Below are 26582 nucleotides of genomic sequence, written 5' to 3'. Positions count from 1 at the left end.
GTCTTGAGTATTTTTCTGAATTAGTACATGATGCGGTGGAAATTTATATGGATGATTTTACACCTTATGGTTGTGATTTTCAAAACCCTGACTAACCTAGGAAAAGTATTGCACAAATACATTGAAATGAATCTGTCTCTAAGTTTGGAAAAATGTGAATTCTTAATGACTGAAGGGACTTTGCTAGGTCATTCAATATCTCAGCAAGGACTACAGGAGGACTCGAACAAAATAGCAATCATCCAAAGGGTCCCACCTCCTCAAAAGCAGAGGGATGTCAGGAGTTTCTTGGGGTTAGCTGGATACTACCGAAGGTTCATAAAGGACTTCAACAAGTTGGCCTCTCATTTATTTGGGCTGTTGGCCAAATATTTTGAATTTATATGGTCAAAAATTTGTCAAGAGGCCTTAGACATGTTAAAGGGTAAGTTAACCACTGCACCAATTCTTCAAGGCCCAAACTGGGCCCTCCCTTTTCATATTCATTTTGATTCCTCACACAAAGCCGTAGGAGCAGCCTTAGGTCAAGTAGAGGAGAAATTGCCCTATGCCATCTATTTTATTAGTGAAAACCTGTCAGAGGCTGAGCTAAATTATATTGTGACCGAAAAGGAACTCCTGGCTGTTGTGCATTCATTAAACAAATTTAAGCATTACATTATAGGCTGGCAAACATTTGTGCATACTGACCATGCTACAATCAAATATTTAATGAACAAACCAGATGTGAATGCTAGAATTATACTATGGTTGCTTTTATTACAGCAGTTTGATCTAACTATTGTTGATAAGCCTGGTAAGGAAAATGTTGTTGCAGACTTTCTATCTAGGATGAATCTGCCTGCAGGTGAAGAAGGAATGGTGGATGACCAGTTACCAGACAAGAATTTTTGTGGATCAAGGGACATTTATGGTCGGTCTCTCCTTGGAGGCCATCCAGTGTAGGATTCTAGCTAAATCCTATGCACTTTACCTCAGAGAACAATGGCTACAATTTCAGATTAAAACATTAGCACAAAGGGGCACCATGCCATTTTAGGACTATAGGTAGTTTATTGATATTTGTGATCAAAGTACACTAGAGGATAGGACAAAAATGGCTGATTTTTACTTGCACAACATGGCCCTCATAGACATGAATGTTTGGGATACTAATGCCAAGCTAGGATATCTACAATTAATGGCTTTGGCATCATGGATGAACCATGAGGAGTCAAGGGCTACAGGGATGAAAAGAATATTGGCTAGAGAGAAAAATGAACCTCTTTTTATTGGAGTTGAGCAATCAAATACCATGTCCCTAATCAGCACCCATAATCTATTTGCAAATGATCCTCAACTGGCACCTAGATATCTTGCTGCCCAAGAGCAAGAAATTTCACATTTTGAGGATATGCTTAGGCTGCTAGAAGAAGATAGTATACATGCCTACTTAAGGAGATGGAAAACACTGCCACATACCTTAAAGATCAGAGAATATCACTCCCCTCAAATGTTGAGAGAGGCACTCAACAGGACACCTATGTATAAGCAATCAATGCAAAGGTTGAAGGTCAATTGGATAGGCCTAAAACTCTGTCCACCACTACTCTTAGGGATGATAGAAGGGAGAAAAGAAGAAGAGGAAAAGAGGCAATGCGAAGAACTAGAAAGTAAAGAAAGCTTCTATGAACAAGAAGAAGAGAACATAGCAGAGGCATGGGATGTCAGAGAGGCTACCAGAGCCATGAAGGACATGGACATTGACTAAGTTGCTCATAGGATGAGAAACACTTTTAAACGAGGGGTGATGATGAGCATCATCATTGGGTAATTACATGGGCCTTAATTCACCTCCTATCTTAGTCAAACCAACTATTCTCACAACTTATTGCATACTTTTGATCATATTTTGTTTATGAGATGAGTTAGAGTTGCATATTTTGTTTTTTGGTCTAATGTGCATTTAATGCAGGATGAAAGGATAAAAGCAAGGAATTTTGGCAAAAACCTTGGTCAAAACTCGAATGGGAAAAGGGAGAGGAATTATAAGAGGTAAATCCTCCTCATTTACTATCCCTCCATTCAATATTCCTCCATCAGCTCAGAGTGCAAACAACCAAATCATGAGGACTAGAAGGCAGTCGAGCAAGTGAAAGTCAAAGCACCATTTTATCTTGAGTTTGGGAGATGAGCCTCCCTAATTTTAAGAAATTCATTGGAGACTTCAGATGTATAAGTAGAGAGGCCTAGGACCCCAGTAGGATTTGGATTTATGATTGTAAAACTCTACTGTATTTTTGAGCTACAAGACTTGTGATAGATTTTGATGTAATCCATTGTTTTGATAAGAAGAATGAGTTTTTTTTTGAGCCAGCACTGAGTTAACTTAGAGGGTTGAAGCTCTTGGGTTAGGGCCCAACCCTAGTAGCTAAGGCTCCTCTTTATTATACATGTATTCTAGCATAGATTCATGGTTTAATCATCCATTTTCTTAAGTAGCTGCATTTTCATTACAACAGTGTAGCGTAGATTGGTTGTGTTTTAGTTTGCTTCCATTTGTGCCTCCTTTCAATTAACAGGTTAGCAAGGAGAAAAGGATCACCATAAGGTTGTCAGCAAGTGTACCAGCCTCACCTCCTCCCTCTAGGACAATGACTTGAGGAAGAGACCCTTCAGTAACCCCAGAAACACAGATTTCTAGTTCTTGCATGAGCTTTGGAGTTTGTCGTCGTGATTCAGTACTTGGTTCATTTCATCGTTATCTTTTTCCATCACTCTCTTTCTGTAATAATATCTCACTCATATTCTCATTTCCTTCAACACTTTCCTCATTCATAATATATGCGGAAACCAATAAATCACGTCTTAATCATATTATACCCGTAGATTTCCTTACCGTCCGATCCACAACAAACTTGACCAATCGCCATCAACCATGTGTCACATATTCATTTCAACGTTTGACTTTAGGTGCTCCAAATCTCCACTGTCTATCTATTTTGCTTAATCCAATGACTATCATGTCACCTGCTCTCCAACTAGCTTGGTCGATATCCACCCTTGATCAATCCTACATGATCCAATGGCTATCGCACAATCTTGCATGAATTATTGCACAACCGGTACCTGACCGAAAGCATGTGAGAAAAGTGGTTTTCCTATTGTACATGTCACTGACTTAGGCTAATCGCATAAAATTTAGGAATTTCACTTACATCTTTGAGGGCACACAAGAAACTGCTTACCACCTATGAAGACCGCTCTATCGCATCACCTGCTTGCCAACTAGCTTGGCCGATCTCCACCGTTGATCTGTCTCACATGATCCAATTGCTATCACATCACCCACTCGCCAACAAGCTTGGTTGATCTCCACCATTTATCAATCCTGCATGATCCAACGACTATCGTGTCATCTTGCATGAATTCTTGTACGAACGATATCTGATCAAGAGCACGGGAGAAAAGAGGTTTTCCCATGCGAGATGTCACTCACTTAGGCTAATCACGTAAAATTTAGGAATTCTGCTTATAGCTCTTAGGGCATGCGAGATACTGCTTACCACCTATGAACATCGCTCCATCATTGCACACATTTTTTTACCCTTTTATCGCCACGTGACTTGATGTGATCCATCCATCTATTAATGTAATATCCTGTGATAAGATCTCCACCACTCATCTTCCATTAATCATGTCTATTGATCTATCCATCTATTAACATAATCTCCTGTGATAAGATCTTCGTCGCTCATCTTCCTGTGCACTGCTGCTTCATTACTTCTTCCTTTTGCTAATTTCAATCTTCGATTACTCTTCCACTTGACTCCTTCCTGAACTTTGTCTACGTATTATTTAACCACTACCACTCCTAAGACACTATCCAAACACTCCATAAACCTTCTAGCCATCCTCAACCACCTTCCATCCACCTATCATGTCTATAAGAACAATTAAATTCATGCTTGATTTTACTAAAAAAAATGAAAACATATTTAGTTTAGTTTCCTTGCTTATGTATTAGTTTGGTTTGATTATCTTTACTTCTGTAGCTTAGATAGGAGCATTAGGTTAGTGTTGATTTAGCAATTATTCTTAGAATAGCTATTTAAATGGTTAATTAGGATATAGTGTGATTAGCATTACATGTTGTTTTCTTCATTACTACAGTAGATTAGCTCTCTTATAATAGATTCTCTCTTATTCCATCAAAGAATCAAGCTTCTTATAACTCTATATAAGTCTGGCTTCGAACCCTTGGGGTCTCTCACCAGATGAACAGTGACAATAGGCAAGACATTCACTTTTACTTGTGCATATAGCATTGTCACCTCTAATTTTGTACAAACTCTAGGTTGATAAGTAAAGCTGGTAGCCCAGGAGTTTCAACATCCTTGCTGTAATACTGGTGCTCATCACACACACCAAACCAAAAAGATATCAATCATCACACTACTGTGTACAATATATACAAGTGCAACACAATCAAGTAAGCCACACTAATGTGTGCCCACAACCGGATACAGGCCAGTTTCTATATGTGAACTCATGGAGGGTAAGGGGACCATATGGCTCACCAATGTAGGGCGATACCAAAAGAAGTCAAACTTCCCAATCTAGAAAGGTTGACCATGCCAAGGGCATTCTGAGATAGTCATGCTCTTGAAATTATCCTAAGGATACAAGGGAGGATGAAGACATAAAGTGAGTACAAGATGCTCATCAACAGGTGGTAAGGAGTTGGAAAATTCATTGGTAAGTTCAGCATTAGAAACCCAAGACTTGACTTAGTCCAAGGGTGGCACTTCCAAGGAGGGTTGAGTAGACACCCCTTGGGTGAATTCAAGATTTAAGTTTCCAACCTCTACTTGTTTATTATCAAGGAGACTAGAGGTAGAAAGAGGCATAATATCCTTATGGTTATCAATAGTTGAATCCATGACCTCTAAGATGACTTGTTGAGAATAAGACTCGCCATCATGGGGGTCATGTGGGATAGATGGAGTGATGACCCATGTGGGAAAAGGAACTTATTCATATTGCATATCATTATGGAGATTTACCAGTGTTAGGAGGTACTAACAGGACTTCCAAGGAGGAAATATCTTCAACTAAAGGTGGTGGAGGATGCTCACTATTTTGATCAAATTCCATAAGAGCAGGCAACACCACCCAAGGATCAAGAGGTTTATGGGGTCCATAGATTTCAGAATAGATCATATGGATATGAGCTTTTGAATATGTAGAAGGAGATGTAAGAGACGGTAATTTAGGAAACACCACAATTAGAGATGAGCTTTTAAGCAACCCTGTGCCAATGCTCTGGTACTGGCCAGGGTTATCTCCCATAAGTGGGACTGAATTCCCCATAGTGGAAAGTTAGGTTGATGGAATATAATATTCAAGTTAATTTATAGTAACAATATGTCCTTCATGAGGAAAAGAAATTATGTGGAATATATATGAGACAATAGCAGTCATGGCATAGAACCAACTACGGTCAAGGAGTAGGTTATAGTCTAAAGTAGCATCGACAACTTCAACATCGACATAGAAAATTTTCCCTCCCAACTCAATGGAATTATTGAGAAGAACCCCTTTGGATACAAATTTATGTCCATCAAATGCCTGTAGAGTAGTATTAGACTTAGCGAGCACCAGAGAGCTAAGACCCTTCTAGCATGATGTTGACATGACATAATTACAAGATCCTTCATCCACCAAAGTGTGATGAATATTATCATGAAAGACACACACAGTAATATGGAATTTGATCTAGTGTGAAATTCATACGAAAGCCTTGTCAACATTAAATGTGTCAGATGGGTATACTCCACCAATCGCAACAAACAAGGCCTTGTGTTATTGAGGACAACTTTGCAAAACCTCCAAGATAGACATGGCACAAGGAGTCATTGCAAGGTATTAAACAATACTATAGTGTGGAGTAGCCTGGGCATATGGATTGTGATTTATCTTATGAAATAAACCCTTTGGGGGGCGATAAATATGTTCCAAAGGCTTATGTGACATGAGATGTCTAGTGGAAGAAGGTAGAGCGAGTGAGTCCTTAGGAGAAGAACTCAACTTAGGAACATCATATTATTCAGCTCACTTGGTCACATTGACATTCTCTTGAGACATAAGGATGGACAATATATTTCTGAGATTGAAATATGGTCCCTCATTTCCCCCTTACGAAGGTGGAGGAAGTTGAGTAATCATTTGTTGTTGTGGTTGTGCAAGGAATGGATGAGTTGAAATAACAGGTTTTTGGGTAGATGGTGATGGTACAGGAAGCCTATGAACTTCATCCATTTGAGGGAATTTTTGAGTTAAATGTTCACCTTGAAAATTTTTACAAGGGAAATTAATATTTTGACGACGTTCAGTCATGCCCCCTCGATTTTGTGGGTTTGGTTGAGTTTCCTGAGCAATTTAAACTTTTTGTTTCTCTTATTCTTTTTTCCACCAGTTTGTTTATTATTTTTAGGCGTTGTGGACTTCACCATAAGAACATCGGGTGAATTCTCAGAATGAAGTACTTTTGTAGAGCCAGACGCACTTGCTGGGGCTTGTAATGTAACAATCAATTTCCCAAGCTGGGTAGTAAGTTGGCTCATGGAATCGGAAATGGACATAATCACACTAGCAGTGTGAGGGCCTAGAGTAGGCTTGGGTGGGTCAATGGAAGGCCTATGAGCAATAGGTAGTACTTCATAAAACATACCCGACTATGAATAAAGCAAATCCAATTTTTGGGTATCTAAGATGGCTTGCCCCTCAATGACAACTCTAGACATAGACACATCCTTAGAAATCATAGGTCTTAAGGATCGAATGAACCATTTGCATTATATCTCATCAGTAAGCTTAATTATCACCAACCTCTTGCTATAACACCACTCATGAATATGATTAGAAATAAATGTGGCATCATCTTGTTTAAATTTGGACAAGAGGTCAGAATCAATATCACACCTTGTACACAACTGAAAGTGTATCAAAAAGGTTTGTGCTGAAGATGAAAATCATTGCAGGATGTTTTTTCTAATTCGATATAACATTTGGTAGCATCCCCAGTTAAAGTATGTTGGAACAAGCATAACCTAATCGAATCATCCACTAAAGAGTTGGATGAATACCATAGGTGATATGTGGTAATATGAGTGGATGGATTCTCCCCAGGATTTCCTTCAAATTTGGGGATATCAGAGGGAAATTTTACAGGCATAAGTGGCCATTGGGGATCATGTCTAATGGAGTCATTAGTCAACTTATCCAAATATGGTAAATCAAGAGAAGATAAAAATGGATTGTGAAGTTGAATAAACAAGTCATAGGTAGGAGAACTACCCCACCAAGCTTGATATCCCTCGATATAAGGATTATGATGAAACTGTTATTAGCTCTAGTAAGGGTTTACCCCAACATATAACTAATGTCGGCAAGGATCACTGGTGAAAGGAGTTTCCCCCCAGGGTAAGTGCCCCTAGAGAGCAATAGAGCCTTGAGATAATGACTGCTAACAGGTTAGTACCCAGTGGGGAAAGAGGAATCGGTTTGAGTAGTAGAACCGACATAAGGAGGGTAACTCATAGAAGTGACAATACTAGCAGAAGGGTTGCCCTCGGGTAAACTAGCCACTCAAGGAAAAGTGTATGGGGGAGGGGGTTGTTGCTTGTGACATATTTGAAGCAACATTTCCCCCAAGTTGGCTAGGAGCAACCAACAACCCCCCTCCCCCATACATTTCCAATAGTTCCCACACCTAACTGAGGAACAGGAATAGTAGGTTGAGAAAAGCTAGGAGAAAATACTCTTGACCCCACTAGCTCACTAGGATTAATGATCATGCTCAGCATAGATGATGGTGTAGGAATGGAGTTGTGAGGAAAATTTATGGGAGCCATAGATGTGGCTGGTGGAATTCCCCAAGAATATGTGAGAGGTGTATGCAGAGGATTAGGTGTAGCTGCACTGAGTGGTGGAAATGATGACATTGCAGCTGAAACTATCGACACAGAAAGTAAAGATGACTCAAAGTCTACCATAGGATAGAATACTAACAAGGTAAAATGAATATAGATAGGTGTAGAACCGTTGAGTTTTAGCCGCAATAACTCAAGCCCTATAGGATCAGTCAAAGGTGGATTAGCAGGAGAAGTTGAGTTATATGTCAATGTTTCAATGGAAATCAAATCGTTACTAGAAGGATCGGGTATAGACTCCACAACTATGGGTTGATCAAGGTCTTGAGCACTAACAGGAACTGTCCATGCAAGAGTATAAATTACACATCATTTAGGAGGCAAACCATTAATATGGCGTGACTGAGGGTGACTATATTCAGCCAGGGTGAAAAATTATAAATTAACATAGTTATGTTAGTGCAAACACCCTAAAACCAAGACCACTTAATCAAAACCAAACATCACGCCCTAGAAAATTCCTAGAAGGTAAAAGCACATGTAAACTAATCCTAGTACTATGTTTTAGATGGCCTTCCAAGGGACTTCTTACTTGCAAGGTCCCAATTCTCGAAGTAGAGTTGTATAGAGGAAGGTAAGGAAGAGGTATGGTTGCCTCCCACAACCACTACCTATAGAGTAGTTTTCCCAGGAATGGCCACTATGGTACCTTCGTCCCATGTGGGCACACAAATCCTGAGCTTCTTGGTGATCAGCCACAACACGAGATTCCCTACCACAAGGTGGGTGGCTCTGAGGAGAACCGATCACACTATGACCTAGCCTAACTCCCTTTGAACCAGGTTTTTGATGTGCTTCATATTTTCTATGGGATTATGAAGGATTTTAACTCGTTAACTCAGGCTTGTTACGTCTTTTTCTTAGTCTTGGAGGAGTTGACTCACACTCCTATCTCCAAGACTCTATCCTAAGCAATTTTGGTGTGCTACCATTAAAGATAAAAGAAGAGTCTAGTTATTTTTATTATCACGTTAGTTTTAAATTATTGTTGTTTGCACAGTTGGGATGTGGCATGAAACCTAGATGGTGTAAATGACTTTTGTTAGTAACCTTGATGCAGCTATATGTAAATTATTCTTTTCACTTCGATGAATTCTAACTACAGAAGGGTAATATCTTTTCCACAACACACCAATGCCTATTAGGATGTGCCTCTCACTAAATTCTTAAATAAAAATCCCCAAATTTATAAATTTCAACCCAAAAACAAAACAAGAAGGAAAAGAAAAGAAAAATGGGATAGAGGAAAGTCACCAAGATAGAATGCAAAGCACTTCAAAAGCGTCAAAGCTAGGAAAACAAATCCAAAGAAACAAATAAACTCAAGCAATCAATATGAAATCTAAGAGTGAGAAAGGAAGGCAATGTCAACAAGATATGGTTGTAGTACAATGGGTTGATGAGAGCCAATGTTCTAAAAAATTCAAAACCATACCCTAGAGGCAAGAAGGCCTAAACAATATTAAATGAGAATGAGGACAAATAATCAAAACACACCTAAATAAACTTTTCTAGATGAAAACTGAACAACCAAACACAACACCAAAAATTATGATACAAAGGAGCAAAGACAAGAGAAATCACTCAGACACAAGTGATAAAGACCAAAGAAAGGCAGCAAACATGCAAATCCAAAATACAAAACAGATTTAAGCAGCTAAAGAGGTATGAAAATAAGAGATCCCAATACAAGGACACTAGTCTCAACTAAACACAAAATTCCTCAAAGTAGGACTTGAAGGAAACAAGTAGTGAAAGAACTTAATCAAATCAATCAATATGGCTTTAGACTAGAGATGTATCAATAACTATCAACAACAAAAATCAACAATCCAACAAATCTTGATAGATCGGGAAGAAAATGAAAGATGTAAATTCGAGACACAATAAGAGATCCTCTCAATAATGAAAGACTCAATCCATGAAAACTAGTCAATAGAAACAATTCTTGAATAGACCCAAGCTACAAACAAAAAGCCAAGAATATGCCCAGGTCAAAGGCCAGAAGTTTTAGAGAGCAACTTTAAAATTTTCAGGGTTAGAGATACAACCACATGGATGAGTCATGCTAAGTATGGTTACAACCACATGCTTAAAATAGCAAGGTAGCATTCTTAGCCTCACAATCAAATAGATAAATCTCTATGCATGCAGCTAGGGGAAAAACTAAAATTTTCATAAAAACCATGCACAAATGGAAATAAAAGACCAATATTTAGAAAAATAAACCCCAAAACAACCACAAATGATCATAAAAAATTGGGAGAGCCTGGAAATCATAATTGGAGAACATTAAAGAAATCCGAAAGTGCGGCGAGAAAAAGAAAATAATGCTCTCATTGAAAGCAATGGATATGTTGTTGTAAATTCACACGCAAGGAGTTATTTCTCCATGATACCATGGTCGATTGAGATCATCGAACAGCGAAAAGAATGGCTAAGGAAATCCAATAAAAACCCAAAACTAGATGGCCATGCATGTAGCTTCTATGTAATTTTTAATTATATAAATGATGATCAAGTACCTTGTGTCCTCGCAAGTCAGTGAAGGGTTTTGGTTCTAATGGGTAATATTTTCACTCCAATTAAGCAATCATTTTTATCCAATTTTGATCCAAAACATGCAAATAAACACAAACAAACAGAGATGACAAGTGATCTTCCACAAAAGATCATCAACTCAAAAAATCCAAAAATTACACATATAATTCACTGTAAATAATGATATAACGGGAAGGAAAATAGATTTCATTAACCATAAAAGTGAAATCACATCAATATAACTTAATCTCTAGTTCTCGTGTCCTCATTCTGCCATAGTCTCCCCACTATATTGAAGAAGGAAACATAAAAACACGAAGCCCTCAAATCTAAATCACAATGGTAGCATAGACTCTCTAAAGCTCACCGTCGAAAACATTGGATATCAAAAACTAGCCTCACCCTCTAAGATGGCCCAGTATAAATAGGAAAAATATGACTCTAAGGAGGATGAATGTAGACGCTCAGGATGAAGAGAAGTTAGAGAAGCTTCTCAATAATGAGTCTCAGCTAGATCGAATGGATAAGATAAGGTGATTAGTCGAACTGATCTCTTAAGAACCACAAATCTCTAAAACAAGTCTCCCAACCGAATGGACAAAATAGTGAATTTTAGGCTATAACTACACACACAAGGTGTCTTCCGTGTGGTTGGAAGTTTCCAATCACACGCATAAGATGGAATCCATATTGTTGTCAAAAAACCTGGAAAAAAGAGTGGCTAAGGCCTGCAAATGGTCAATCAACATAATGAATCATAAGTATTAACCCTAGGGGGGAAAATAAGATGATAACAATTATCATCAAACCCTAAAAAGCTAGGGTTCCATCATATGCCCTAGATACAATAAAACATTCTATGGTTTTATCAACTAGCAAAAGATAGTTACTCCAAGGGTTGATTTAATCTAGATATCAAACACCAAAACAAATTATGAATCTTCATGATTCTTAGAGGTGAGAGAGTCATTACAATAAATAGATTTTAAAGAAAAAATGATCATACATTCTCATATGATGGGAACCTACTAGAAATCTTAGAATTTTAAACATACCTTGGGTTGCTTCTTCTACAAACCTAGAGGTGATATTTTTTTAAAGGCTCCCTCTTACCATGATAGTCTTATTCAATCAAAGCATCAACATCCTCATGCCAATCCATCTTCATATGAGTTTTCTTCTATCAGAGTGCCCAACAATCTTATTTACTAAGTTACTATTCTCTTCATTCATCATGCTCTTCATAAAATTGGAATTTATTTATGTACCTGCAACATTCATTGATAAGTACAACTAAACGTCTACAACTACAAGAGCATGATTATGTTTTTGAAAATATATGGATTTCATGGAATCTTTGGAGAGGGATAATTCCAAACCCTAAATCTCAGGATGTTACTTATCGAAATTATAAGGCTTGAATTTCAAACCCAATTCTAATTCCACTAGGATTTTTAATTTCTCCTTAGACTACCTATAAACCCTAGATACCAAAATCCATGGGTTCTATGAGAGAACAAAATAGAGTAGGGCTAGTTTCTTTTTATGGTTTCCAAATGCCAACTAGGGATTCCAACAATATTTAGCAATGTGAAGGCTATAAACCCTAGAACCAAAAAATGATTTCTCAAAACCCTAATCCAAATTGAGTTAGTCCTTATATAAGTAAAAATGATTATACGTAGCTCATGGATAACTTACCTTATTTCTCCAAGATTACAAGAAGTTTGCTACAAAAGGTTTCTTCAAGATGTCATGATATCCACGCTGCTTTCAAAATGAGCACTTCAGCATATGTCGAGGTTAAGGATTTCCTTCAAGGGGTACAAAAATTATCATTGGTGTCATGATCAACACCAAACGGTAACCAAATGTAGCTTCTTATTTTACTGTCATAGATTTTCAAGCTTGGTTTAAAAAAAATTCCTTTTGGAATAGGTCTTTTATTTGTCTTAAGAAATTTACCAACCAATAATTCTTCTTTTTACTAATTTCTTATTCTTGAATTCATGTGCTAACATAGGTATCCTATCGTATGGTCAGGGCTTCACATTTTCAATGTGTATTATTATACAACAAACCTATAAGGTATTTTAAACATGTATTGTAGTGGATTGCTATTTCCCTTTTTGATGATGATGATATCTTCAAGGCACATGAAATTATTGGCTTGCTTTAGGTTGGTCCTAAGATGCTAGATACTTCCACCAAATATTTCCTTCCAATGAGCCAAACAAGAATTAGAAGTCATATCACTACTCTTCAACTTCTAGTTAGGGTAAGATGTAGGAGTTGCTATAGGTACGAAACTTTTCTTTTTTGTCTTGAACAAAAGGTTTGGTCCCTTTATGACTTCCAATGCTACTTCAAAAGGATTTGGACTTCATATTCTTCAAGGTGACACAACTTGTGTGATAGAGAGGCCGATATAAGCATTGTCAAATATCGATGTATAATTTTAAGTATGACCTTTTGATTAGGGCTTCCTCAGCTAGTGAAGTAGTCCTTTCAAATAGACCCAATATGCTTGAAAAAGTAGAGATTATCTTTATCTTTTAAGGTCAGTTTCTATATCACTATTAAGGCTCAGACCTCCCATATATATATATATATATATATATATATATATATACACACACACACACACACACACACACACACACACACACACACATATATATACATATATATATGTATATATATATGTGTGTGTGTGTGTATATATATACATACATACACACATATATATATATATATATCTATATATCTCTATATATATACATGTATATATATGTATGTATGTATATATATATATATACCTATTCATATATACATATATAGGTGTGTATATATATATATATATATATATATATAGATAGATAGATAGATAGATATATATATATATATATATATATATATATATATATATATATATGCATGGATCCTTGTTAATTTTGACCAATGAGATGATGGCTTCTTCATTGTCACAATACTTTGTAGCTTCAGATGTTAGAGATGATTTATTCAGATAGTTATATTTTTCCATTGAACCTTTCTCTTATTGTCAAGGTACTCACCCTCGAGTAGGCTTATGATATGGACATTTTGGTTTCAAAAATGCTACATCTCAGTTCCTCTTAGTACTTTGGCCTAAAGTCTAGGTTTGCATCCTAATTGTAGAGGTTTTGACTACGGAATGTGCTTTTTCCTAGCTTAGGTTTTCCTTCTAGAAACTCAACCTAAAGGACTAATGCAATTAGTCTCATTACCTTTCAAGTTGTGATCCTATAGATTCATTTTGTACTAATTTTCTTTGCTTTGATTCCATGCTCAGAAATCATTATCGCGGTAGTTAGGGTTTGTTATTAAATTGATTTCCCTCTTTTTGATAAGTACTTTTGATTCTTTATTGCTTCTTCTTAGGATTTTTTATGTTCTTATCATCAAGATAATTTCCAAACAATGAAGATCACAAATAAAAGAAAGAGTGACAATAGAGATAGGCTCCAAGATAGGGAGAAACCCCTCCAAAGGGGAAAACCAAAAATAAATTCTCTTCTTATAGGAACAACTTCAAAGGATATTTCCAATACCAAAGACTCCTACCAAGACTAATATGGACACCAAACAAATCTTCTATAAGGTAAGAAAAAATATTCATGGATGATGAGACAAGATCCTTCTAAGAACACTAATTAGGTCTTCAAACAGAGTCTGCAACCTTTCCTACACTTTTCAAACCTATGAAATCCTAGAAACCATAGGGTACTTTCACATGTAGGCTAAACAATGAATAATTTCAGAGACTGAGCATTCAAGACTTCCTTATTTTCTTCACTAGACTCTTCTTTTTATGTTTAACAACCTTTGCACTTATTTCTATTGCTGATCAGAACATGTGTGATATCTCACTCCAAGGAGGTCAAATATCTTCTTTATCTAGCCTTTTTGTTGGCTTCCATCACTCTTGATTAGGCTGTCTTTAAGGGATGTTGTCTGACTTGGTCTTGGGACATAACTAGACTTTCCTAAACATTAAAATAATATTTTATTTCTTTTTATAAGTACCCAATTAGGTCTTTTACATTATGACATTGAATTTGACTCAAGACAAAAACCTTAGAGCACGCAATGGGTGCTTTGACCTAGGACCCAAATACTTTGAGTGTGAAACCCATGCTATAAATAAATATTTTTTTCTTTTACAACAATTTTATTTTGCCTTCCTTTGAGAAGTAAATTTTTTTTTACATAATGTCATGATCCAAGTAAAATTATGAAGACCGATAGTAGTTAGATTCTTCAACACTAACCAACCGCAACTGGAATTTGTGCACCTTAAGAAGGAAATTTCTCCCTTTCCCAATACCACCTAATAGAAATTGCTTCTTGGGTCTTTTAAATTCGATTTCTTATGGTTTATGGGCCTATGAAAACTACTAAATCTCCATGTTGAATTGTAGAAACAAACTTGTAGCCTCAAAACAAAATTGGGCTTTCTTCTATGTTCACACATGGATTAAACAATGCATAGGACTCAGTTTTAGAGGAAACCCGACTACAAGCAAAACCAAAAAAATACACCTGAGGTTGGCAAGTTAGGACTAGTCAAGGTTCGGTTAGAGGTTGACTAGTTGGAAGGTTGGGGTGGTCGATCCTCCATTCAATCTCATCTTTGGTTGACTATGTGGGTCTTGCCTCGAGTCAAAGGTTGAGAGGTTCCACTATTTTTATATGCAACACACCAACTAAAGTTGGGTCCAACTTGCTCCAACATTATTCTAATAGAAATGGGGTCCCTAATAGTTAATGGATCCTCATTGATCCATCCTATGGTTAATGGTGTATCATCTTCCTATTATAGAAGCACATGTTTATTCTCATCATTTAGACTGGCAACACCTACAAATGCATTTAGATCCCAAATTTTTACACAAAGGGTCACATATTTAACAAGATTTACACAAAGCACAAAGCACAAATCAACTCAAAACACACCCACATAACTCAGAAAACATAGTTCTATTACACAATCTGATCCGCACTCAATCATTTCGTGAGGTCTACTTTTCAATGAGACATGACTAGTGAGATATTCATTAAAATGGTCATGCTCAATACACCCTCGGGCTTACAATTTGTAGGAGATAACTACAAAAAACATGGATCATTCTAGATCCACTATTCCCTCCACAAAATCGATAATTGATCCCTAAAATTGCTTTGTGGACTTCAAAATTGTTCTCCAATCAAGAATTTGGTGCCAGTAGGTCCTATAATAGTTATTTCCCCATGCTTTTCCTTCTCGAAGATTTGAAAACTAGATTTTTGACATGGGGGTGTTGATGATCCTGCATCAAAAATTTAGTTCTAAATATGTCAACATCACAACTTTAAATTGGATCATTGGATTTAGAAAGTGTACAATCTAATTTCAAATGTGCCAATATTAGATTCCAAATGTCCAAAATTTGAGTTGTATGGAAATGGCCATATCAATTCCTAATCACTACTTAGTTCAATGTTAACTATTTTTCAAATTTGTATATTCTAATATAAAACAACTCATCAAACACATATTGAAAATAACAAATGTATAAGATACATAACTATTAATTTGGGAGATTTTCCAGGTTTCTTTCAGTAAACAAGCTAGGTTTTTTTGTAGGCCCCAAATCTTTCATTGTACAAAAGTAATTTCCTTTGTGTTGTTGTTTCATTGGTCTCGTACTTAACCCATATAGTGTGGTGTGATAGCAGCCATGGAAAGAACCTCAAGGTCGGGTGAAAACTCCTCCTTCAAGAATATGGTTATAAGGGTTGGGGGTTCTATTTCAAGCCATCAGATGTAAGAACCCCATCATTCAACTTAGGGCCCAAGTTTTGTAAACAAAAATAGAGATGATCATCCACTATAGGTGAATTGGAAAAGCCATATTCAAGAGAGATTCCGCCCTCAGGTAGTCAATGATCCATAATATGAAATAGAACTAGAAAACAATTATGAGCTACATCTATTATATGAAAGATCACAACTTAATATTTAAGTTCATCTGCATTTGGACAACAATGAGAGCATTTATTGCATGGATCCAACAAAAATGGTAGGTAAAGGGATACATTGACATTGAGTTAGGATAAAATGGTTTTTTTACAATGAATTTTTTAAATCTAGAAGATAGAAACAATGCATTCAAGAATGGCTCATATTTTTTTGGTAATGCTGGTTTATTCACGAAATTATGGCAAAAAAGGAACAACCAATAATAAGAAAAATATTGGCAAACCCTATTCAAATTTTCCTATGTTATCTGCTAAAGGAATCTTGGAAGGAGGAATTCTTAGAAGGTACTCGAAAAATGATTAGATATCATGTGAAAATATTTTGAGTTACCAAGCGAGAATGCTACAACTCATATACGAGTATTTGTGTGCATATGATAAGGAAACAAATAAAATCAATAGAAATAGGATCATGATGGTTTTTAGAATGTCCCACTTCCTCAAAGAAAAGCTTAAGCATAAACGTGGCAACACAAGAGGAGACCCTTCAATCGAAAACCATTAAGAGGGATTAAATAGAGAAGAGAAATAAATTCCAAATTAGGTACTTCTTTAAGAAAGGGGTAAAGAAAAGGGAAATTGAAAACCAAACATGTGTTGGAAAATGTAACTAGTTTTAGTCTTCATAATTGTCATTGTACTTATCCTCTTGGGGTAGCTCAATTGGCAATGGCCGTGGAAATGAAGTCTCCCCAAACCGAAAGTCTTGGGTTCGAATATTGTGCTATCCCACCTGATCGGGGTGAGAATTTAGACATGATGAAGATGTAGTCCTACCAAGCTTACAAAAAAAACATTGTGATTTTACTTCTATCATTATGTATATCTTATGTAACAAGCAAAAGAAGAAAGAAAAATATTTCCTTTTAGCATGGGTTTCATGCTCAAATTGATTTGTCACTAGGTCAAGCATGTTCTTCATGCTTCTAGGGTTTTCCAAGTAAAAAGAGTATTTTTCATAAGTATTGAAGTCAAGTCCCATTTGTACTTTGACAAGAAAGAGAAAATAAAATTTTATTTTGTGTAAAAATATCAAATTTGTCCCTACAATCCCAAGTCGTACCTATTAACAAAAGTATTCCTAGAATATGCTTTTTTGACCTCTTGAAAAGGGTATATATAGAATGAACTTCAATTCATTTTAAGTACATCTAACACAATTTCTATCTCTTGTGCAAGAAGGTGCTAAATCAATGAGAAAGTCAAGCAAAGAATCCAAAGAAAACAAAGATGAAAAGCGAAGTCAAAAGGAGAAAGAATATTCCCTAGAAGCACTCACACATGTGAAGATTTCAGAGTTGCAGGAAGGCTGAAAATTGTAGATCTATTGCAAAAGTCCAAAATTTTGTTACAACGACTTAGATCTAAAGTTTGGCTAGTTTTTGAAGGGTTTGGTAAATATTGACTTGTGAATACTTTGACTTGTTTGAAAGGCTTGGAAGGAGGGATGACTCGGGGCTTGTAGGTGGACTTAGTCTTGACAAGTGGGTCTTGGATTTATCATTTGAATTGATTCTATAAGAAGAGAATAATTTATTTAGGTGTTCCCCTTGGCAGGGTTTTCCCTGGCTTGGAGCCTACTTCTTATAGCTATTTTCTTTATTCTTTCTAGTCTTAATAATTATTTAATGATAATATCTAATAAATAAAAACAAGAAGATAACTAAAGTTGCTTGAATTTGCATAGAGGTACACCTCAGCAAAGGAATTCTTGATCGTATTCTTATGACACACAACAACCAGTGTTGGACTCAATTCTTGCATTATGAGAATATGGAATTCAGATGTCGCTCTTGTCTACAAACTGGACATTTACAAAATGCATGTCCTTTGACAAAGAAAGATCCTATAAAGAGAAAGAAACTGGTCAAGATTCCTAAGGGATGGAAATTCCCAGCCCAACAACTTGATGAAGAAGAGTAAAAGGATCCCATAGCTGAGGATAACTCAAATCCACAAGCTCTTGTAACAAGTGAATGAGTCAATTAGGAAGGAATGGTGGCTGCAAGGTCACATAATGTAGATGAGGAAGGAAATTTTGATCAAGAAATGCATAAGGAAAAGGAAATCAGAGGACCTAAACATCTTTTTTCCTTTGAGAGCTTAGACTCAAATAAAGAACCTCCAAAGAAAAAAATAGAAAACCATCTAATCAAGAAGGATGGTGAAAAGTATAAGATAAGGAGGGTAGAAAAGGCTAACTAAGCATTTTTTCTTTGTCCAAGTTTATTCTTTCTGGTTGGTTTTGGCTTATAGGTGCCAGCTATTGACTACCCATCTAATTTTATTTAATCTATTTTTTTGTATTTTTGGGGCATCAGTTGAAAGAATGATCTAAAAGAATGCCTATGGGCATCTGCAAAATTCAATTTCAAAATGCAATTTTGTTCCTTGAATTTCAGGTTGAATAAAATTAAAAAATTTCTTTGGAAAAAAATAATACGGCTAATGTTCACAAGCAATTATTAAGGATAAGGAAAATTGGTTTAAATAATTACCCCAATAGATTCTCAAGGCTAAGGTGAAGAAGAAGGGAGCTTAAAGATCATATTGTTGACATAAGAGAAGGCTTATAGTCAAAGGAAAACATTTGCCAAAGAACACAAGGAAAGGCTTAAGGAAGAAGGATTAAGCTCTCATTAAAAACAAAAGGACTACTACATCTCATTGAAGGCCTCATCATCTAAAGAAGGACATATATCTCTCTTGAATGCTCCTTGATCTTGAAGGAAGGTTGCGCTATCTTGAAAATAAATATTGATCTCTCTCCCATGGAATGCTATCAATTTGAAGGCTCATTAGAAGACATGCATGTAGAAAGCATCAAGAATCCTAGGAACATCATCCATTGCTTGGATAATCTTGAAGACACTATAGTTAAAGCCAGAATGAAGGAATTCATTATCAAGCAAGGACAAAGAAAAAGGAACCTGAACCTTGATATAGATGAGTTGAAAAAGAGCAGGAGAAAAGGATGATTTGTGTCTTTGTTTTTTCTTTGGTTTGGCACAAGTTTAAGGAGGACAGTTGGTTGAGTTCTAGCAAGACATTATGGGCACATTTTAGGAGGGCTTCTCTCTGTTATGCAAGATGATATTATGTTTTGATTACAAGTAGGTGGAAGCACTATTTTGGGAAGCCAAAGTAGTCTAGGAAGCTACCAAGGCTAGGAAGCATCCTTTTGTGGAAAAAGGGTAGAAAAAGAAGAATTGTGGGAGAGTTTAGATGCATTGTTGGATGCCCTATTCAAGACGAAAAAACCTCACACAAGTGTGTTCAAATCTAAATATTTCACAATCCTAGTTGGATATCCTTAAGAGGAAAAGAATGTAACTTGGAGGTCCTAGTTTAGGACAATCTATTCTGGACATCTTGAGGTTGTTGAAGGGTAGCTAGTAGGTGTTCTAAGAAGCCCTAAGTATAGCCTCTTGAAGGAAAAAAAAGTTATTAGTAGAGGCAGAAGGTTGATGCTCAGGGAATAATATTTGAAGGAAGTTTGGAAAGTCTAAAAGGAAAACAAGATATGTCCAAGATTCAATGCTTTGAATGCAATGAGTATGGGTATTTTAAGAGCGATTGTCCAAACAAGGAAAAAAATCAAAGGAAGGAAAGAAGTGGAGCTCACATAGTTGAAGAAAAGGAAGAACCTAAGAAGAAGTCGAAAGGTGAATATCCCAAGGATATTTACTATTAAAGGAGCTCCATCTCTGTCAGGTCCTTTTGCAATTTGTATTTCCTTTATTAGAAAGTAGAAAGTAGAGTATCATGCACTATTTCATTCTCTAATAACAGTCTTGGTTTTTTTAAATAATGGAATTATAAAAGAAGCATATTTTAGTAGAGGAATTAAATTCTACATAATCAAGTTTCTTTGGAAGGATTCATCTAGTTTACAAGAATGATAAAATTGGAGCCATATTTCACATTATAGTTCATCCAAGAATTTTCTAACATAATGTTAGAGTTAGTCATTTTGTAAGAAGTATCATTGGGATCCTCCAATGAGAACCGTCATTTAGGAAGGTTCTTGGAAGAAGCATTATAGCATGACTACTATGTGTTTCATCTAATATGGAATAGTAGTCTTGAAGGATCAAGGCATGCAGATGGTTGAATGATAATTTCAAAGGTAGAATTGAAATATTTCTAATCTTAAGGAAGGAATGATTACCTTTGACAAGGATAAAAGCAAGCACATTCAAAGAAGGATGGATAGATGGTCAAAGGCATGCCTGTATTTAGTTACTCTTTTGGAAAAAGGTAGAATTCATGTCTACGAGAATATTTTAAAAAGAATTAGTCATAATAATGTGCTCAATAACATGAGCATGATAAGACTTCCATGTAATTACACGATAATTGGAAAAATGATTTTAGCGTGCTTTAGAATGGTTAAGGAACAAGGCTCTTCCACAATATGACATGACTTAGACATAATGATATATATTAACATCGAATATGGTTTCCTGAAGAAAGAAAGAGAGTTGATCATGACAACTCCAAGGAAGAAAATGTTACATCTAGATAGTTAGCTCGTTCCATGAGAACTTTACAAGTAATTATCATGCAAAAGGATCTTTGGTAAAATTTGAAACCATGTGAAAGGATGTTGATCTGAGAAGTAACCAAAATCTGAAGAGGCCATCATGTTGAGGTAAATTTTATATTAGTGTCATGTTTTTATTATATGTTTTTTCTACCTCAAAGGATATTGTAGTAATGCATAATGGTATTTGAGGCAAGTATATCTACAATTTTTGGTTTTGAGCTCAGTTCAATGAATACATGGATTGAGTGGATTTCGTAATCCTTAAAGGATTGTGTGGTCAAGATGTTTACATCATCTTGGGATTAAGAGGTAGAAGTACAAAGAGATAACCTAATGTTCACATGACAATAAAAATAAATTTCTCTTAGTTCTATCTTCAAATTTGAAATGTTTGTCCTTTTCTACTAATTTAACTTTTAATATTCTTACGTCAACCTCCAATCTTTGACACTGATCTTCCCTTTCATTATACTTATTCTTCATTCCTTATTCAATTTTTCTTCCTTCTTTTAATTATTTTCTTAGCTTGATAATTTCTTATTTAATCCCATTCTCTTATTCTTCAAATACTTGAAGTATCTCCTCATATCGTTTGTTTGATTTTTCAAGATCAGTTCTAAGAGAGATGATCTCTACTTCAAGTCCTTCACAATATAGCTTACTGTCATTAATTTTCTCGATTACTGTTGTAGTGGTTATAGATGTATGATGGTTATTGTTTTCATACTATTACAACTTAATCTCAAGATTGTCAATCCTTTTCAAAGAAGAAGTAAGTTTTCTTCTAAGATTAAACACTTCTTCTAAATTAGTAACTCCATATGATATACTAAAGGTTGTGTCATGATCACACTCGTCTTCTGATAGAATACAAGTTCCTTAAGATTCATTTAATGTTTCATAAATAGGATTAGCTATTGATTTACCTGATGTATAAACTTCCTTCTTTACCAATTTTCTTTATCCTTCATGGATTTCCTACAAATTATCCCATACCTCCTTTTTTGTTTCATAGTGCATAATTTTCTTTAATACTAAATCAGGTATGTTACAAAATATTTCATTTAATGTCTAAATATTCTTCTCAATTTCTTTTCCTAATGGTGAAATTTCAATAAAACCATTGCAAAATAAATATCAGACATCATATCCAAGGGAGAATATCCAAGACTTCATATTTTCTTTCTATTCCTGATCATAAACATCATTAAGTATGAGCATACCTTTATAATCCATAGGTTTTGACTAGCATTGTTCTACTACTAATTGCCCTTGATTGATATTGTTTGATACTACTACAACATGTGATACATTTTTATCATTGTCACAATTTTCTTGAACAAACTTCTTCCTTTGAGTTTCCTTCTTCTTGTGCTTCCTTCCCATGGTCCTCGATCTACTCTCCAGCGATTAAACTTTACTGGAGAGAGTCAAGACCTACTCTAATACCAATTGTTAGAAATAATTGGTGGGGTGAATCATTATTTAACTTAAATTAATCCTTAATTTCATATTCAAAAAATTATATGTGATTGTTCTTCAGGCAACTTGCCTATGTATGCACTTTTAATTAACACAAGTAGCATATATGCATATTACTTAATTTCTCATAGTTAACTGAATCATTCTTTCATTATATATTCATTATCCATTAACCATGAGTAGTATTCAACACAAAACAAAATAAACCATAACACATAAGTAACACATCAACACATAGGAACACCAGGATTTTAGGTGGAAACCCAATTTTGGAGAAAACCACAGTTGTTGTCGTCTCTTTCTTCCTTCTTATTATAAATAAAATATTCTTACATCTTGTACTCACGCGGACTCTTACTAGTACATAGGCTCTTACCTATGAGAGGATATAACCTCCATTTTTCTAGCTCTGAATGAAAGGAAGCTCCTACTCCCTGAGACTTATTGACCATCACTAGAATGAAGCTAATACTCCCTCATTGAAGGCTCTAAACCTAAACACCTCTTGGACAAAATTTCAAAATTTTCATACTGGATCCACCTAATTGAAATGCACATCCTGCAAGCCACTTTTCATCAAATTTTCAAATTGGGCCCACACCCAACAATATACTCTATCACCAAATACAAATAAATATTATTTATATGACTAGGCCACATCCTCTTGTGGAAAAATATCAACAAAAGAAGGATTGTAAGAGAGTTTGGATGCATATCAGGATTCCGTAGTTAGGATCGAAAAGGCTTAGAAAAGTTTGTTCAAATCTGTAGATTTTAGAAGCCTAGTTAGACATCCTTAAGAGGAAAAGAATGTAGGTTGGAGTTACTAGTTTAGGAAAATATATGTTGGAAATATTGAGTTTGTTTGAGAGGAGCAAGTAGGTTTCCTAAGAAGCCCTGCGTATAGCCTCTTGAATGTCAAAGAGCAGTTGTTAGAAGAGGCAGAAGGTTCATGCTCAAGGACTAATCTTGAAGGAAGTTTGGAAAGTCTAAAAGGAAAACAAGAAATGTCCAAGATTCAATGCTTTGGATGCAGTGAGTATGGATAGTTTAAGAGGGATTTTCCAAACAAGAAAAACAAAAAAAGGAAGGAAATAAGTGGATCTTAGATAGATGATGAAAAGGAAGAAATTGAGAAGAAGCCAAAAGGTTAATATCCCAAGGATATTTACTATTGAAGGAGCTCCATCTCTATCAGGTCCATTTGCAATTTTTCTTTACTTTATTAGAAAGTAGAAAGTAGATTAGCATGCATCGTTGCATTCTCTAAGAAGAGTCTTGGTTTTTATAAATAATTGAATTATAAAAAGAACCATATGATAGTAGAGGAATTAAATTTTACATAACCAAGTTTCTTTGGAAGGATTCATCCAGTTTACAAGAATGAAAAGATTGGGACCATATTACATATTATAGCTCATCCAAGCATTTTCTAACATAATTTTATAGGTAGTCATCTTGTAGGAAGGATCACCAGGATCCTCCAATAAGAACCATCATTTAGGAAGGTCTACTATGTATTCCATCTAGTATGGAAATAGTAGTCTTGAGCAATGAAAGCATGCAGATGGTCAAATGATAGTTTCGAAGGAAGAATTAAAGCCTTTCTAATCTAAAGGAAGGGAATCTTATATTTGATAAGTATAAAAGAAAACTCATTGAAAGAAGGATGACTAGATGATCAAAGTTATGCATGTATTCAGATACACTTTTGGAAAAAGGTAGAATTCATGTCTACAAGAATCTTGCAAAAGGAATCGGTAATAAGAATGTGCTAAATAACATTAGCATGAGAAGGCTTCCATGTAATTACTCGACAATTGAAAAAAAGAGTTTACCATGCCTTGGAATGGTTAAGTATCAATACTCTTCTACAAGATGACATGACTTAGACATAATGATATTGATTAACATCAAACATGGTTTCTTGAAGAAAGAAAGAGTGTGATAATGAAAACTCCAAGGAAGAAAAATTTATAGCTTGCTAGTCAGTTTGTTCCATGAGCACTTTACAAGTAGTTAGCATGGAAATGGATATTTGGTAAATGATGAAGATAGAACATGTGAAAGGATTTTGATCTTAGAGGTAATAAGAACCCAAAGATTTCATCATATTGAGGTCACTTTGATACTAATGTCTCAGTTTTGGTATATGTTTTTGCTACCTAGAAGGATATTGTAGTAATGTGTAATGGCGATTGAGGCAAGTATATCTACATTTCTTGTTTTTAAACTCATTTCAATGAATACATGGATTGAGTGGATTTGGTAATCCTTAAAGGATTGTGAGGTAAATATGTTTACATCATCTTAGGATTAAGAGGTAGCAGTACGAAGAGATAACCCAATGTTCATATAACGATAAAAATCACTTTCATGTTTAAAGGAAGCTATGACTAAGATTTATTTTAATTGACCATGGGAAAGTGATATGAAAGGTTGATGGCCAGAATCCTATCACAATGTGTCCAGTACATTCAGGAAGATGAAAGCTCAATTTAATGAAGATATGAAGAAGAGGAGGAGCCATGTAGCTACTTGAAGATCTCCATGAAGGACTAGTAGTTCATGTATTAATGAATACACCGCTATAAATCTTCCTAATTTAAAGTAAGTAAAAGAATATCCTCTATGCTTTAGAAGGAGTAATATGTCTCCTTAAATGTTTGAGAAAGATAAAGGATATATTCCTCAATAAAGAGGAAATGAGGATCTCCTCTCTAGGCTGAGAGGGAGTGATGTTAAATAAATCATATTCTCCATGTGTCATGCACTAGACCAAGACTAAAAGTAGTAAGTCTTAGTAAAGACACTAGGAAGGAGAATGGAGGATTGGATAAGAATATAGCAATAATGCTCCTTGAGGATATACAATCCAAGACAAGAAGTAGTCTTGTTGACCGACACTCTTTGAGGATTCGACAGGTATTTAAGACAACAGTGGTTGAAGAGTACCAATATTCTTTAAGGCTTGATAATCCAAGATAAGAATATTCCTAAAGGGACATACCTAGTGAACATCTAGATGAAGTATGTACCTTTAGAGGTAGTGTGGTGTCTCACATAAAATCTCCCAACATTATTCTCTAATATAAATAGAGCTTGGATTTCAGAGATCTGTGGTTTGAGCTTTTTGTATTTTTAAATATGGCTTGTCATGTTAAGGCCTTACTATGTTGAAAATGCTGGGTGTGATGATTATTAAATATGGCTTACCAATATTACTCTTCTAATGAGATCATTTTAGTTTGAGAGTATATTTTTACCTTCTGTACAATTATGAATACCTCCCTATTAAGAGGGAGTATAGGAAAATGTAACTAGTTTCAGTCTTCATAATTGTCATTATACTTATGTCCTCATGTATATCTTATGTAACAAGAAAAATAAGAAAGAAAAATATTATTTTCTAGCATGGGTTTCAAGCTCAAGTTGATTTGTCATTACTTCAAGCATGTTCTTGATGATTCTATGGCTTTTCAAATCAAAATCATATGTGTCATAACTCTTGAATTCAAGTACCATTTCACCTTTGAAAATATAGAGAAAAGAAAATTTTAATTTGTGTAAAAATGTCAAATTTTTCTGTACAAGTGCAAGTCGACCATGAAGACAAAAGTTGGCCAAGACGAGGCCTATTCGACCTCTTGAAGTAACTTGGACTCATTTGAAGTACATCCAATCCAAGTTCAATATCTTGTACAAGAAGGAGCTAAATCAATGATAAATTCAAGAAAACAAGCCAAAGAAAAGAAAGATGAAAAGTTAAGTCAAAAGGATAAAGAATTTGTCATAGAAAGACTCGCACATATTAATATTTTAGAGTTGTAGGGAGGCTGAAAATTGTGGGTCTATTGCACGAGGCCGAAATTTTGTTACAAAGGACAAGATCTAAAGTTTAACTAGTTTTTGAAGGGTTTGACCATCGTTGAATTGTGAAGACTTCAACTGATTTGAAAGGCATGGAAGGAGGG

Source organism: Pinus tabuliformis, chromosome J, assembly GCF_031772625.1.
Source record: "Pinus tabuliformis cultivar Carrire ecotype Pingquan chromosome J, CPIR1, whole genome shotgun sequence".
NCBI classification, from domain to species: domain Eukaryota; kingdom Viridiplantae; phylum Streptophyta; class Pinopsida; order Pinales; family Pinaceae; genus Pinus; species Pinus tabuliformis.
The sequence above is the reverse complement of the archived record's forward strand: the minus strand, read 5'-3'. Positions refer to the sequence as shown.